An 11224-nucleotide genomic window follows, 5' to 3' on the forward strand; every position below is an offset into this window, starting at 1 on the left:
CCACTCTTCATTTCATTTAGGCACATGTTTATGTTAAAGTGGCATCTAACAGTATATAGTTGTCTATCACAACCGTTGTTCATTTTTTGGTGTTTTCCCTTCATATACACTTATATTTGTTAATGCAGCATCAACATACTAAAACAATATTCCGGAAAGAGAAAAATAATCCATTTGAATATCAACCGTGCTTTCGTTTTGACAACTGACGACAGAAATGATTTGATGTACGATGCGAGTCTAAATGTAGTTTTTATGCAGATTCGTTCATACGACACAAAGACACTATTTTGTTTTACGGATCATTTCGGCTTAGATGACTGGGCGAGTCATGTAAAATATAGAAAATAATACATATTGTTTATACACAACTGTTAGCAAGATGAGTTGTAGATAATTGGTCAGTTACCACATGTTAACTTATTATGTTGACCTATACTGACCAACATGGCGGACGTTCTCTATTTTAGACACAGACAACAGCGACGATTTCGACGAATTGACTTACAAACGAAAGGACTTGATGACGACGAACTGTGCCGAAGGTATAGGTTTTCTGCCCAGAGCCTATACAGACTTGTCGCCCTCTTGGACCCTATTTTACGACGACAGACGCGACGAAACTGGGGCGGTATTCTGAACATTTCTTAGATATTTTATATAGAAATTTCTAATTCTTAATTTTTTTCACTTAGAAAGTTTTTTTTCTAAGATTTTCCTCTAAGAATTTTTCTAAGACCATTCTTAGAGAAAAATCGTTCTTAGAAAATAAAACGATTTTCGTTCGAAAAAGATTTCTATTTTTGACAGATTGAGCGCTTTTGCATTTGTGCGCATGCGCGATTATTACTGCGAAGCAAAACAATATGGCAACTTTGAAGGACAATGTGTGTCATTTCAAAACGCGAGTGTAATGTGTTTTAAGGCTTCAAACACATTATTTTAATTGAATATTGGATGTTATTCCATCTGCTATTCGTTAAAGCCGATAATACTGAAATCGCTCAAACGTTCAGAGTAGAGAACGGTTAATAATTAATGTGCGTCGAATCATATTCGCGTGAATGTGGATCAATTGTTAGTTGATGTTACGTGTCTATACAATCTTCAATCGAAAGCAATAAAATGTGTCAAGTCTGAATATAACACGGATGGTTGCATAATGGTATGTGTGGAATAAAGTAATTCTACATATTTATTTCATAGTTATGTCATTGTGTAACCATTCGACTTCGTCACGAATAGGAATTCCCGTCTCTAAAAATAGAACATTTTACTTGGGATGTAAACAGACGACAACTGTCAAAATCAGTGTTAAACAATGGCGACAAGTAAAAAGGAACGGGAACAAAAATTTTCGTTGGACGATTGTTTAATCCTTTGTAATTTAATGGCTGAAGGAAGTGGCATCAGCGGATTAACCAACCATGAGCTACTGAAACATAGATTTACAGAAGGTAATTAAATTCAGGGCCAAAACACCAACTTTGTGGAAAGGGCCACAGCCTTATTCAGGGAAAAAAGACACACTTTTCTGGTTTTGGGGAATGAACAATACTGAGATAGATTTTTTGATAAAAATGCATGAATTTAAAGAAATTTTTGTGGGAAAGGGACTTTTTGGTTAATCAGAAGAAAAAGAGGCCCCTTGCGAAGAAGGTTTTTTTGGCACTGAAATTATAGTTAAGTGTGTTATGTTTCTAACAGATTTTCCAATTGCACCATTGAACAAACAGTTGTTTTAGTACATTATAAAACAAGTAACTTTATACAAATATTTCAACCTAACTTAAAGTAGTTGCAATAATCAAACTCCCAGCGTCTGACCCTGATCTGTAAGAATATACTCATAAAACTCGAAGCATTCAAGAAGAACTAAGCTCAAAGTTTTTACATCCATGACTTTGTAACAAATATCTACTTTATATACATTTTCATATTATGTAGACATTTCACCCACAAAATGTGAGTAAAACATCTAGGGGGGAAACGGGGGAAAATGACTGCCACCCTGTTGGAATGATGGAAAGTATAGTTTGATCCAAAAAGTTGCACATTCCCATTCTCTAATCTCATGAACTTAAAAATGGAAGATAATATCATCATATTCATAATTTTCTTTTTAATGTTAATAATAATAATAAACATCAAAATATTCGTACCAATTTATTTGCTTTATTTGCTACTTTTAAAACAATAGAATCAATGCTTATATCATGTTAATTGTTTTATGAATGAAATAAATATATTTAATAACAGGAATAACTAGCCAAACAAAAAAAGAAGATGTGGACAAGAGTGTCGGACTTGTACAATGGAAAAGCCAGCAAGTCTAGATCTGCTGACAAGCTAGAAAAAAAATGGGTGAACCTGGTGGCCAAGCACAGAATAATATATACGGATCACGTGAGAGACCGTGCACTGACTGGTAGACATCAATTAATTGCAAACTGAGAAATATAATATTTATATAAAAAGGAAAAGAATATTATCAAATATAATGCTTTACCTCTGAAATGAGTACCCAGTATTTTGTTCTTATACATTTATGTCTTATATATCACTTTGGAAATGTAAGTTCTCTTCATGTAAAGTACATGTATCAACAAAATTGAGTCTTATGTCATTTTTAACAATATAGCTTGTTTAATTTTGCTGGCAAGTAAAACCCTGTTGGTAATGATGTATCAATACACCTTCAAAAAATTCAGTTTTTTTAATTAAGTCATTACTGTACACCGATAGTAGCAAGTTTAAAATTATGCAATAGTAAAACTCTCATTTAAGTTTTGAATAAAGTTCATAAGTGTGATTATATAATTTTAACCACACATTCATAAATTCTTGAATGAAATTTTTTATTTAAGGAGGAGGTTGTTTGCAAAAAACTCTGGACATCGTGACAGAGACGGTCATGAATGTAATTGGAATTGAGTCGCCTTCAATCGCTGGTGCTGCAGGTGTGGCACTTGACTCCAGTTTCAGTCTATTGGAGTCATTTTCAGCTGCGTATGATAATTATTTATTATCTTTTAAGTTAAAAGCAGATAAACCGTATACTACTGTTTTACATTTTTATCCCCCGCCGGAGGCGGAGGGATATTGTTTTGGCGTTGTCCGTCCGGCTGTTCGTCCGTCCGGCACTTTTGTGTCCGGATCAATATCTTGGATGTGCTTTGGCGGATTTCATTGAAACTTGGTATGAGTATATATATGCATAAGACGATGATGCACGCCATATGGCATTGTACACGATCTGTTAATAATGGAGTTATGGCCCTTTGTATATTGAAAAAATGCTTTTTACTATAGGCACTTTTGTGTCCGGAGCCATATCTTGGAAGTGCTTTGGGGCATTTCATTGAAACTTGGTATGAGTATATATATGGATAAGACGATGATGCATGCCAAATGGCATTGTACACCATCTGTTAATAACGGAGTAATGGCCCTTTGATTTGTAGTATGTTCATCCGTTCGATTTGCACCCATCCTTAAACAAAAGATATGTTGCGGGGGATATCAATTCTACGAATTTGCTTGTTTATATATAATAAGGCATTTAATGTTCATACTCAATAATGTAATATTCGAGACAAACTACAGGAAACACAAGCACAATCATAAAAAAAGTTTTATCAATTTCCTTCTTAAAAACATAATACAAAAACAAGTGAAAAAAAAAATCGTACAGAAATGCATAACCAAGAATTATCTAAAATGCTTCATTGATTTTTAAGTACCAAAATTATTTGTGGGCTTACATATACGCTTCATGAAACAAACTTTTTTCAGCGCAATACCTTCCCATACAGTAACACAATACTTGGAAGTGGTGGCAGGGCCAAGTGAATCGGTGGATTATGGTAGCAGGTATTAACAAAATATATTTTCATAATAAAATAAAACAAAAAGACAACAGATAAAAACATAATATCATCATATGTTTGGTGTATACAAATTATCATTTGCAGTCAAGTAGTTTTTAAAAATGCCTTTCAACATGTGATTGATATTATATTAACCCTTTGAGCGCTGTAACCGATTTTGCAGGCCTTTGCAAACAGTTTGGATCCAGATGAGACGCCACAGAACGTGGCGTCTCATCAGGATCCAAAGTGTTTGCTATTCTGATAGTATTCTTTGAAAAAAAATCAAAGAAAATGCTAATTTTAGAAATTTAGCAGACAACATTTTAGCAGACAACAAATTTCCCAGCATGCAAAGGGTTAATAAACATACCATTGTAAATTTGTACAAAATATAGTGAAAACTTTAAATATCTTTTTATCTGATTGCTAATGTAAGTGGAAATACTCATTCAGTCTTATTGTGAATGTAAGAGAGACAATTGAGAGTGTTGGGGAGCATCTATTTGTTGACAAATAAATTTCAGAAAACTCATCAGTGTTTTATTAGATTTAACAATTGCTATATTCAACAAAACAAAAAATAACTTCAAGTTTCCGCTTGTTGATACTAAATTAACTATATAATCATAAGCACATTTATTTGTTCAGTCTAGTTCATATGTCAAAGTATGACTAATGAATTCTCTTTGTCAGATGTAACTGCAGCTGTCACGGAAACGACCAACTACATGGAATGTCTTTGGAGCAACTGAAAAGAAAAAAAATTATACTTGAAATCCAGTTGTTAACACAAAAGCTACAGTCACCATAAATGTTTTTTTTAACGTAAGCTTTTGTTTTTTTTTATCAAAATCCTTAGTCCATAAAAAAATTAAATACTTTTTTAAAATAGCATTTGTTTTAATGAAAATTTAATGCATTTTTGATACAGAAAGCAATTTTGAAAGCATGAAATGCTTAAATATTTATTATGTTTGAAGACACTTTTACAATATACAATAATATATAGAATCTTCTAAATCACCTTTTTTAACACATGTATGGACTTCATTTTCAGTTGTATATTTTGTACAGTTGTGTCAGTATTACTGACAAGTTTAATTCTGTTTAATAATTTAGAAGTACGATAAAATGGTCTTCATTTAAACATTCAATGTTATTGTTCTTTATTGTTGAAAGGTACATACTTTTACAGTTCGATAATTATATTGTATCACCAAAATTGGTAACAAGTTTATGCTATTTTTTACTGTTAACTGCAATGATAATTAACATCAAAGAAATCGTAAACATTTAGATGTTTGTAAACAATGTACATGGGTTGTTCACTCTAATGTGTATATTGATATTAACTCTTATGTCCATATTGAAATTGTTAAGTCATTAATTTAATTTGTTTTACCGTACCTTAGTTAAAATATGTTAGTGCTACAAAATCCCTGTATCGCTGAAAGAAGCTCAGGCACCTAGTCCCCCGAGTTATAACTCGTATTACCTGCTCTGTGGCAGGGGTATCATCGGGCGCCACCCGACTCTTTGTAGCTAGGTTCGGCTTATATCGGGCTTCTCCCCCCATTTAAAGTTTAAAAATCCGAGTGTCACTTGTGTTCGAAGGCACAGCACTTTAAATTAACACACATTTTTAAGACTTGTTTTGTCTTTATCCAATGTAAAAGAACAAACATTTTATAGACTTGTTTTGTCTTAATCAGTTGTAAATGGGCACACATTTTTAAGACTTGTTTTGTCTCTTTCAGACGTTAATGAACACACATGTTATAGACTTGTTTTGTCTTTATCCAATGTAAAAGAACAAACATTTTATAGACTTGTTTTGTCTATGTGCGTACCTTAGTTAAAATATGTTAGTGCTACGAAATCCCTGTATCGCAGCCCATTCTGAATTCCTTGGTAAGGTACTTCCTGCTGCAGGTTGGCTGGTATATCATCCCCAATCATTGGGATGTTCATTTCTTTGCAAATGTTATGCAACACTCCACATGCCATGATAACTCTGTAAAAATGACATTGAACACTATATTACACAGTGTATTATGATCATGTTGTTATTTTTAGTTCAAATAAATGTGATGTTTATGTTAAATCATCATTTTTATCATTGTAATTTTTTTGGCAACACATAAATGACTTACTGACAAGCCTTTTCAGGTTTCAATCGAATTTCCCCATGCAGGACTCCCCATCTTCTTTTCAGTTGGCCAATTCCTCGTTCAACTTTGCACCTTGTTATCTTGTGAGCTCTGTGATATCAAATTTACATTTAATAAATATAGTTAAATTATTTTGCTGATATACTTTTTAAATCACAATCAGTGTGTGATATTATTATTACAATATATAAAAACTTTATTTATTACTGTTTGTATTGCTACACCACATGAAATAAAAAACTTATTTTATGCCATGGATATAGTTGTAAACATACATTCAAAAAGCACTAACCATAACCTGATATTGTTTTATTTCAAAATGTATCATTCTAATATGTTCTCATAGTTCTAATAAATATTGTAGACAATGAATATGAATCATCTTATTGTTCAATTAAAAAAAAAATTTCATGTACCTGTTGTAGTTAACCTGTCCTGCATTGGCTGGGTTTAAATAAGGAGTGAGCAACCACTGCTTGCATGGGTAGCCACTGTCCCCGAGCAGATATTTGTGCTCGCTGGCCACATGCCCACGTTCAAAGAGTTGGTATACGCTACTCTCCCTTAGGATCCGGCTGTTATGGGTTGATCCTGGCCACCGTGCAACTATATCAATAAGTCGGTCTTGGCCATTGAATATCACCTAAAATTAAACAGTTGTGGTAGTTTGTGTGTCTTGAACATCCAATTGTTTCCAGTGATTCTATCTATTATTATGATTAGTTTATCAGAGTCTCATCAGCATACATGTATATAAAATCACAACATACAATAAAAACATAAGCATAATAATAAAATGCTGCCAATTTGAAATATCGAGTTATAAGAGACTATAAAATTATATAACAAAGAATCGTCATACACTTATAGTAAAATGAAAGGGAGCTAACCCCTGAGTTCAAATTACAGAGACTGTAACATGAACTACAGAGTTACCTCTATTCCAAATACCATAAAGTTATATAGTATCCACTAAAGTCTGGAAATCAATTAAAACAGCTTTGTACAATCTTAGAGTTATGAGAACAATTCACATATAGCACAGTACAGTTAAAGACTATATAACATAATAAAAGTTTGATTATGTCACTGTCAAATGCATCATTTTATTAAATAAGTTAAACATAGAATCATAGATGTTCAATTAAATCCTGTATACAGACAAATTTTGAATGAATATTGGAAAACTATGTATGAATGTAGGAAGTTAGGCTTCTATATGTAAAAATAAATGTGTACATGAATTGCTATTTTTTTTACCTGGGTATTAATCGAATGATATCCCATTCTATTAACATAGGCGTCCTCATTGACATGCGGAGCTTGAATTTGGACTTGCGTCCCGTCAACCACTCCAACAACATTGGCAAAGTTGGCTATACCTTGGAAGTCCGTCTTCACCCTGGTTATATCATGCATACTGGTTGGGAATGTTATGTTTCTTGTCATCGTTTCCTGGTTAGCCAGCATCTCTGTGAATTGTGTCACAGCTCTTGATACAGATGGCTGTGACAGTTTATGGATGTCTCCATCATTGATTTGAAAGTCACCCGACGCAAAATAGCGTAGGGTGACAATTATTTTTTCCAAAGCGGAGACATTTCTTTGGCCAAGTGTTCTTGGCGCTAATCGATCACCATATTCATCATTCAGCCGATCAATACCATCCTTATCTAGACGATATCTACGAACAACCTCCATGTTTGTGAGGTTTTCATAGGTATCGAGTCTTTCATTCATATCTACAAGTCAATAAATAAACAAGGTTTATATCCATATTATCTTACTTGCAAAACAAATACACAAATAATAATATTAGAAACATTGTGTAGTTTTCTGAGAAAACTGGGCATAATGCTTGTGCGTAAATTGTCATCCCAGATTAGCCTGTGCAATCCGCACAGGCTAATCAGGGACGACAATTTCCGCTTTTATGAAAAAAATTCAAACGACCATGAACACATTATAGTGGGATGCAACAGTTGCTAATTTCCTCATTAGGTGGGATTTCATTTGTCGGGTCAGGTATGAGTGCTTATAGGTCCTTTAGATTTTCACATCTTATACCAATGTTCATTTCATAGGCAATTGCTCAATGAGTATATTGATATCACCATCCAATTACAAATTTAATATGAACAGTTCAACCAACAATATAAACAACGCTAGGATGACAATAAATAAAAATGGAAAACAAAAAAATTACATCACGTTTTTAAGAAATTAAGTATAAAACTTTAAAAAACGGCCACCGGAAAAACTTTGCGAAACCGAAATTTCGCAAACTTAAGTACCCTTTTTCTTGAAGGTTTGCTTATTTGTGATAAAGTATAAGATAAAAGTCTAACTTGTGATTAATAATTGGTTATTTTTGCTTGTTAAATGCGTTTTCTTCACTATGAACTTTATTTGCAAAGTTGGGGTTCCCATGAGATTTTTGTAATTTCCCATGGGATTTTTCATTATCCCATGGGAATTTTGGTTTCTCCCATGGGATTTTTCTCCAGCTTTTTTTATGGGAGAAAAAATCCCATGGGATTTTCAAAAACATAAAACACGTTCGTTTATGCTTAGTTATCGATTTTAAGCATTGTTAAAGCATTTGTGCTTATTTTCGTTCAATTTACTTTGATAGAAAAAAAATCCCATTTTTTTATGGGAAAAAAAAAATCCCATGGGATTTTTTTCTGATTTTTAGAGATTTATTCATGTAACCTTCAGAAACACTACCTTTTAACAAATGATGAGCATTTCTCGCGATTTCAACGCGTTATATCGTGTTTTAAAATAATAAAAAAATCCCATGGGATTTTTTTCCCATGGGATTTTTTTGTCCCATGGGATTTTTTTTCCCATGGGATTTTTTTTTTCCAATGGGATTTTTTTTAAGGTATACGTTTCTAAAAGCTATATAATAATAATAATTATAATAATAATAATAATAATAATAATAATAATAATAATAATCGTGCTCAATATGATGAATTTGTACTTTTAAGCGACTAACATTTTTATTCGAGCCGATCGTCGAGTCCGAATGGTGAGTATAAGAGCAATTTACCTGTACAAATAAATCTCAATTGTGAAGAGAACGCTACCGTACTATAAAATAATCTTGACAATAAGTCATATCATTTCTCGACAGAAAATGAAAACAGTATCCATATTGATGTCAGCAATGTCCCCTGCTATGATAAATATTGAAAAAATGAAAAACCTTGACAATAATTCCGTGTCGAATACGCATAAGATTATAGCGATCAAATTCATATAAGCATTGATAAGATAATTTGCGAAAATGGGTCTTATGTCAAATACGGCAAGCGTAGCTCCATTCCATAATGTCCGGTATTAAGTCACGTCAAGTTTCGTGGTCGAATTATAGCATAATAATCATTTTCACATTACGCGATTCATATGAGTTTCCCTACATATATTGTGTTAAAATTTATGTTACACTAATGTGCGATGATGAAAAGGGGATTTCGGTAATTCTACATTCGGCCGCCTAGTACCGAAATCCCCATATTTACGCCTTAAAGGGTCAATAGGTCATCGGTATGAATGGTTTTTGACTTCACATGAATGTTAAGGTGCAACAAATTTGATATTAATTTTAATTATTAAGCACTCTTGACAGCATTAAGTTGCCTTTCAGTGGGGATTTCGGTAATTCTACACTAGAACTTAAACGCGCGCCGGTACCGAAATCCTGCTGTACAAACCTTCAAGTGTCAACAAAATTATTATAGTGTTTTTTTTCATTAGCAACCAGTGACATGTATTATCTCCCATTCGGTTACTTCTTTTGGAAAATAATTAGCGGGGATTTCGGTACTGCTACATTCGTACGCCCAGAGCCGAAATCACCCATGTTTACGCCAATCCCCCATATTACGCCTTAAAGGGTCTATATGTCATTATGTTTGGGTAAACGAATGTAAAAAAGGTAAAATGTACATTTAAAACATTGGTTACACAAAAGTATATGTAAATATAACATGACATAGTAATAATAAGTCTTCAGAAAGTATTTTCCAAACAAATCTGATGAAACAAATGATATCGTACTACCTTATTTACAATATGCTATACACTTTTGCAATTTAGTTATCAATGTTTAATCAAAGCATAAATCAGGATAATATGTTGCCTCTTAGCGGGGATTTCGGTAATTCTTAACAAGCACATAAACCCGCGCCGGTACCGAAATCCCCGCTGTACAAACCTTCAAGTGTAAAAAAAAACTGATTTAGGTTTAAATAAAGGGAACAATAGTATTTTTGGCCACCAAAAAGCACTTCCGCGTCAACAAAACGATTGAAATTATGTCAGAAACCCAGCTTTTCATTGTATATATTGCAATACACCATCGGCCGCCGAGAGCGGAATACTGCGCTTGGCCGCTAAACAATGTGGATTGCATCAAATTAAATGTCAATTTTCGATTTTATTACAAAAATAAACACTGCCTTTTTATAAATATGTCAAGCACGTACACTTAACAAAAAAATCGATATATCTTTATGTAATGTAGAAAAGTAAAGCGCTTTATATATAACAATGTTTTATAATGTCTCTCTGGTTGAGAAAAAAAAACTAAACAAAACCATGTAGAACATATATGTTTTCATAATTAAAAAAAAATATTTAATGATGCACGTGATGTTTTATAATTGATATAAGTTCACGTGTCATTGAACGAGTTAAGGGAGAGATGCGAATTAAATTACACATAATTAAAGAATGATACTATACTGTCAGCTTGATTTATAAATTGTGTTCCATCGCGCCAATATATTCATTGTTCCATGAAATTTTGTATAAAAGCAAAACGATTGAAATTATGTCAGAAATCCTGCTTTTCACATGAAATGATCTTTAACACTTTTTTTATTCCAATCAGGTAATTAATAATAATAGGGGAAGTCTATACTGTGTATTAGAAACTTGTTGTGGTGATCCCTATCTTATCCGCTCAATACACATCCACCTGGCTACTGTACAGAAACAATTAGATTTACTTCCAAAATAACTGATTTCATTAATTGCTAACTTGTTGTCTACATTTTAAATTAACAACGATAATGGATCAACATCACCGTTGCACAATTATTAAGTTCACAGTAATCTGTACTTTAAATAGATAGCCTAATTAAAGACGGTGCTAATAAAGAACAA

At 32.8% G+C, this 11224-nt stretch overlaps 1 long non-coding RNA gene across 2 annotated transcripts; it reads left to right on the plus strand.

The window, feature by feature from the left end:
- Nucleotides 1-711: 711 nt before the first annotated feature.
- Nucleotides 712-6415, plus strand: LOC127862873 (uncharacterized). 2 transcript variants are annotated; one of them, XR_008040830.1, is made up of 3 exons: nucleotides 2872-3009; nucleotides 3796-3873; nucleotides 4566-6415. It is a non-coding gene; the product is annotated as an uncharacterized LOC127862873 (long non-coding RNA). The 2 variants fall into 2 exon arrangements; XR_008040829.1 differs by lacking the exons at nucleotides 2872-3009; nucleotides 3796-3873 and adding an exon at nucleotides 712-1457.
- The last annotated feature ends 4809 nt before the right edge of the window (nucleotides 6416-11224 follow it).

The sequence above is a fragment of the Dreissena polymorpha genome, chromosome 16 (genome assembly GCF_020536995.1).
Source record: "Dreissena polymorpha isolate Duluth1 chromosome 16, UMN_Dpol_1.0, whole genome shotgun sequence".
In the NCBI taxonomy this organism is placed as follows: Eukaryota; Metazoa; Mollusca; class Bivalvia; order Myida; family Dreissenidae; genus Dreissena; species Dreissena polymorpha.